This window comes from Halyomorpha halys, unplaced genomic scaffold (genome assembly GCF_000696795.3).
Source record: "Halyomorpha halys isolate HHAL.00 unplaced genomic scaffold, Hhal_1.1 Scaffold1444.1, whole genome shotgun sequence".
Taxonomy (NCBI): domain Eukaryota; kingdom Metazoa; phylum Arthropoda; class Insecta; order Hemiptera; family Pentatomidae; genus Halyomorpha; species Halyomorpha halys.
In genome coordinates, this window is record NW_027116120.1 from 47,532 (window position 1) to 54,326 (window position 6,795).

Consider the following 6,795-nt stretch of genomic DNA (forward strand, 5'->3'; position numbering starts at 1 on the left):
AAAAAAAAAATGCCATTTTAAGTAAATTAAAAATTATAATTTTCTTTTTTTTTAATATGTGATAACTTTTGAAGGGATGGAATGGCTCAGTGGGTAAGGCATTGAGTAACTAACTTCATGGTTCGATTCGGTTGTGGCAGAGAATTATTTATTCTGTTAATATACCCGTGAGACAGTCCTGTGGGTTAGAGGAAGCCTCATTAAGTTAACCTTTAATTGGGGGAAATCTGGCGGTTTAGCATGATAATGAACTAATTAACTCCTTGCATAACCGTTGTTTCAGAAACAGGACTTCGTAAATTGTCGAGGTACAGACTTTCATTTCCAAAAAAAAATTTTTTTATCACGTATCGGCCACTTAGGACCACGTGAATATCAATTAGGTTAGGCTTCTTTGGGAGTCTTGATTTTCTTTCTTCCCATCGCAGCTTCATGATGCTCGACTGCCTTTCTTTTCTATCTTCGGACCACTTCGTACCCCTCTTTTTTCCTCTTCCAATATTGGTGGAATTTTTCAATGTTTTCCTATACGTATCTCTATCCAGACAGTCGGTGTCTTAAATTTTAAGTCTCATTTGCCTCGTGTATTCTCCCATGTTTTTGTAGCTAACATTTTTTTTTTAAATCTTCTTATTCAATCTTTCTTCGTTCATCTTCTTCATGTGCCCATGGAACATCAGCCTTCTCATCTCGGTTTCCAGGTCTTTGATGTTTCTGTAGATCTCTTCGTCATATCTAACCTTCTTGTGTTTTCCTGGACCCATAGATTTTTCTCAAGATTCTCCTTTCTGTTTTTAGCAGCTTTTCCAAGTTGGATAAGCATGTGTTCTCCACCCCGTATAAAATCACAGGGCTTTTCACAACGTCGTAATGCCTTAACTTTGTATTGAAGGAGAGGTTCTTCTTATTGTAAATTTTAGCTATGAAAGTTTAAATTATCTAATTTGGTGGTTTTCTCTCGGATGCTATCTTTCTCAGAACCGTTGTGACAATAAAAATAAAAGTAATCTTGTTATTTTTTTTGGTACTGTAATATATTCAAATTACTAGGTTAATTAATATTGTTTTAACTAACATATCCACAACAAGAAACATGTGTTTTTAAATGTTTATTGAAATACGGTTTTACTTAAAATAATTTTAAATTAAAAAGAACAATCTTACTAACAAAGGCCCTATCCTATCTTATTCTAATTATATCTACCTTATCCCTAAATATATATCTATGTATTTATTACTAACTTATAATCTAACCTACAATTAAAATACATACCATTATTATCTACGTCTAAAAGTGAACAATAACGCGTACGTACTTGCACTCAGCTGGTCGTGGCAGAGAGAGAGAAAGATCACTTCTCAATACACAGTTTTTCAACTTAACTCAGCTCACAGAGAAACCAAAAATACACTAGACTTTACATCAATGTACATCCATTAAAAAAAAGATACAATAACAGAACATATGATTTTTCTCTCCCTCTCTGCCCGATACCTCCCGCGCATGCGCTGCCATCACCAATTCTTCTTTCTCGTCTATCACAGTACAGCAGTAGGAAGCTAAAGTCCTTTCTGATTAATTTACTTTCTATGCCTTTATGCATACACAAGCAGGGAGCTCTCTCTATATGTATGTAAAAATATGTTTTGATATCATTATATAAGTATTTTGGAATAATCAATAGCAAAATTTATTGTAATCAACTGGCACTCTTCAGGAAAAAGCTTTTTGAAAAAACAAATTGATATTTCATGACCCATGATTCTCAAGGAGGAAAAATGAAGAAAATACCATTATTATTGCCCGTTTAATAATGAAAAATCAAAGAGCCATAAAGTAAATCAGGTCGACAATTAGAGCGACCAGAGGTTTAAGAGGATAGAGGGAGAGAGAGAGAGCGATAGAGGGTGACGGGGAATTGCATTAAGGTAGACCGAAGTTGGCAACAGACCAGGGCGTAAATCCAAGGCAGGCTACTATTGGGAAAATTTCCTAACTTCTTGGTGACTTCTCCGAACTACGCCTCCACTTCATCCCTTTTTCCAGGAAGGGAGAGGTTAGATTCATCCAGCCGTCAGGATAACTGGAACACTACTCACATATTAAAGATGTTCTTGATCTTTAGTTAACAAGTTAAAGCATGTTAAATGGAAAAAATTGTGTTGCATAGAGAAATATTTCCTTCTTTTACTATGTCAAAACGCTATAACAGGGGTATTCATGATGTTTTGTTAAATGTAAAATGTTTATCCACGTTAAAAAGTATAGGATTGTGAGCAGCCCTATTTAAAGTTATGTTAAATACATAAGAGATCCTAGCAGGTGTTTTTTGAAACTTGTTTTGTAACTTCTTCCAAAACTTCATTTTATTGTTTAATTCTAAGTTTTGGTTAAAGTAATTCATTACAACATACCTAAAGTGAAATGTAGAATTTGTGTGAAAGTTTTGCTACAGTGCCTTGTTGATCTAACTTGTGAGGAAGATAATCAAGATGAGCTAATTGACAACTATCATTACATTTTAACCATTTTTTTATTAGTTTTAAAAACATCCAAATCAACACTAACACAGTCAAAACACAAACTACGAGCAAGTAACCTAACACGACAACAAATAAATGGTGACAAGCTCTGCTGGTCTGTTGCGTGACGTCATTCTCCATTTAACAGACCTAGTAACAGACAGGAAATATTTCTTCATTTAACACGCGTTAAAAAGTTAAAGTAAAGATCATGGATACCCCTAATGTCTTTCACTTGTTCCTATAGCACAATACAATGTACTATATTAGGCATTACCTCTTTGGACACATCAATATGCCTATGTGTCTGTTTAACAGACTCTCAACCATGTTATATGTTATATCGTTTTAACATGGTAAAATAAGGATATTTCTCCATTTACCATGAGTTTCTCCATTTAACATGTTAAACTGAAGATCATGAATACCCCTAACATATAACATAGTTGAGAGTCTGTTACTAGATTCTTAAATGGAGAATGACGTCACCAACAAACCAGCTATCGAATCGAGATCGTCACCGTTTTGTTTGGCTAAACTTTCACTCAATTTACGCATCTTGTAATAAATTACTTTAATCAAAACTTAGAATTAAACAGTAATATGAAGTTTTGGAGGGAAAGGTTATAAAACAAGTTGCTCAGAAAATCCGCTAGGAACTCTTTTGCATTTTACATTTAAGATGACTTTAAATAGGACTGCTCAAAATCTTATACTTATAACATTTAACATAACATCATAAATACCTCTATTATAATACCCCGACTCTTGTGAATATAATGCAAGGGCATATTCGGGCCGATCATAGCACGAACTTCGAATGGTTCGTGACTGCAGCGGAGCACAGTGGTGGTAAACTGCAGTTTCTGCAACAACCTCTTAATTTTTTTAATCTTCTGTTATTTTCAAGAATCCCTATGTTTTCAGGGTGCTGAATTCAATAGAATGCATTTATTTATTTTAATTTTGATACTTTCAGATGTATAAATATAAATTTTTATATTATAACAAAATGATTTTGTCCTATAAATAAAATAATATTCTGATTAGTAGGAACAGTATTAACCATTGATTTTGGTTAACTATGAACAAGTCTATTTAGAATGAGCTTGATATAGAGAGTGTTCACTGTTATAGTTTATGTGTATATATAGTTGACCGTAAAACTTAAATATATGAAGATGGTCAGGGTTGCGGTCAAAAAAAGAACAAATAGTTTATAACTATTTATTTTCCGACGTTTCGCCCCAATTAGCAGGGCTTCATCAGGGCTAAAAAGATACCAAAAAAAACAACTAAAAACATTACTACAAAAAGGTAATTTGAGCTAGGATAAATATTATGTAAAAATAGTGGTAAGAAATTACATATTAATAAAAGGAAGGAAGACATAAAATAATAATAATACAAAATAAACCTGAATAAACAATGATGAGAATAAAAAATAAGTTACAATGGTAAGAATGAAAATTAAAAAAAAAAAAACCTTTCCCTTTGAACTGGTAGGTGGTCCTGATTTGTTCATTGCTCATTTATTATCATTTAATATCATTATTATTGTTTTATTTATATTTATTCTTTCAAGACGTTTATTTAATCTCCACCTTTTTTTTTTTTTTTTTACGTCTCCTGTACTTTTTTGTTAATGCTCCTTGGTACATAAGAAATAGTCAATTGCATTGCGAATTACAAATGGAGTCAATAGAGGATTATATCAAAAAACAGTTCATGAAGTTCCACTCCCAGTTGCCGACAGTTAAAGGAGTAGTGCCCTACAACCTGGGAAACCCAACCTCAACCCGAAGACTGAAGCTCAAATTGCTGCAGGACATTCTTTTATAATTTTTTAATAAATATAAAATTAATTCATAGTCACACTACCTCTATTTACTTATTATTATTATTTTCTCTCTTTCCTTTTTCAAATTAACTTGTTTCTGTTTACTATTAGAAGACAATTATTTGTTTTATTTAAGTGTACCAATATCATTATTTTTGGTTATTAATTTTACTTTCCTCTTTTATTAAGAAGCATTATTCTTATCTATTTAATTTCTTTTGTTTTTCTTTTAATAAGAACATTTTATATAGTTAGGGGTGTCATTTGTATGACTATACCCCCTCATAATCAACTGTTAAAATATATATATAATATAGGTTATATCAACCATGTAACTATCTCGTATAAAAATAAAATAAAATTACAAAAATCCTTTACTTTTTAACTGTATATTTTACGTTGTTTTTTTTTTTTAATTTTTATTCTTACCATTGTTACTTATTTTTGATTCTCATCATTATTTATTCAGGTTTATTTTGTATTAATATTATTTTATGTCTTACTTCCTTTTATTTATATATAATTTCTTATCACTTTATTTTACATAATATTTATTCTAGCTCAAATTACCTTATTGTTGTAATGTTCTTTGTTGTTTTTTTTTTGTAACTTTTTAGCCCTGATGAAGCCCTGAAAAGTGGGGCGAAAAGTCGGACAATAAATAGTTATAAACTATTTATTCTTTTTTTGACCGCAACCCTGACCATCTTTTAGTTATAATTTTTAACTTTGATTTCCAGTTCGTCTTTGTTTTAATACTGACAATATCAATTTTGTTTATATTCTTACATTATATTACCTATGTATAATTTTTAAAATAAAATTAAACTAAAACTCAATTGGTCTGATCAACGTGAATATACCTATTATTTTTAATCAAACATTTTCTACATTGACTCATTACATGTTAGTTTTCTAGTTTAGGGCATATTCTGCACACAAAGTAAAAAGCTAAGCGGAATAATATGCTATGTGAAATTTTAAAAAGAATTTTGCTTGGAAGAATATTTTTGATATACTACTTTCTTCTACATAGCGGCTTGCTGATTCTAAAACTTAAAATTAAAATTGTTTTAAGAATTTAAAAAAATTAATTCCAGCCTTCATAATGAGAACATAAATTATTTATTAGATAGCTTTTCAATTATGAACAAAATTTTAGATTCTTAACCAAAGAGGTTCAGTATTTTATGAATGTTTACATAAATGTAGAGATTATTTAGCGAGTTTAATTTGATTCAATCAAGATTACGTATTCCTTGCGAAGATTAATATTATAAATTAAACAATAAAGTTGATTAATGCAGTTATACAAATTTTGAAATTCTGGGTTTTTTTACTGCTCAAAAATCCGGTCGTTATTTATAATAGATGTACTTTTACGCGAAAATATGTTTGTAATTATGTATTTAGTATTGTTATAAAACTTTACGATTATATTCTGTAGTCCTGGAGAAATTCCTGTTCGGAACAGGCTCCAGGACCAAAGTCCCCCCCTCCAGACAACAAAGCTAACTAACCGTAGCAGCTACCAACACCAAGGTCCTAATTAGCTGTATTCCTTCTGCTCCGCCACTTCTGTACAAATAAGGCTCCTCATCTGCATACCTTCCATCTCGCAAACGATCACTTTTCCCAGGAGTTTTAGCTCGTCCGGTTTTTCTTTTTTTTTCTTTGAATACACCTTTTATATCTGTCCTTTATGACCCTCCTGTGTTGCGAAACCGGGGAAAAGAATAGAATAAATCAGGGAGAATCAGCCCTCGCGTGAAAAAGAGAATTGAAACAAGTTTTGACTTCATGAAGTCATGAATACCTCCATGACAGTATAAGAACAGAAATCAGGAAGAAGAGAAGTAACATGTAAATAAATCTGAACGTGAACATATCCATATTATGTTGTAGTCCACTATTCTTCATATTAAAAAATAATTTCCTTTATTTATTTAATTCTAAATATTTTAAATTAAATTCACTATCTGACCTTCATTATTTTACAATTAAAAAAATAATAACATCTTATCCTGCCATGAGATCAAAAACTCAGCAGTTCTTAATTCGTATATTTTTCTATAAGGGTTCTCCCTTGTAGTATTGAGTGTGTACCAACTTTTGTTTCACAATGATACCAAATAATATAGTGAAAAATTGGAGGCTGAATAGGAAAACGGAGCATCTCCAAAACGCTCAAGAAAAAAATATATGAATTAAGAACTGCTGTGTTTTAATTTTGACCTGAAGACTTGATAAGAAGTTTAAAAGAATTTTTTTAATTTATGTTAACCTATAATAATAAACAACATCATTAATTTGGAATTTATAGGTGTAAAGAAATTAATATAAAAAAAAAACTGTTATTGTTACTAGACCAACGGTTGAGCAAGAAGTTGGTCAGAATCACACTCAACCACTTGATTTTCACCCAATTATGG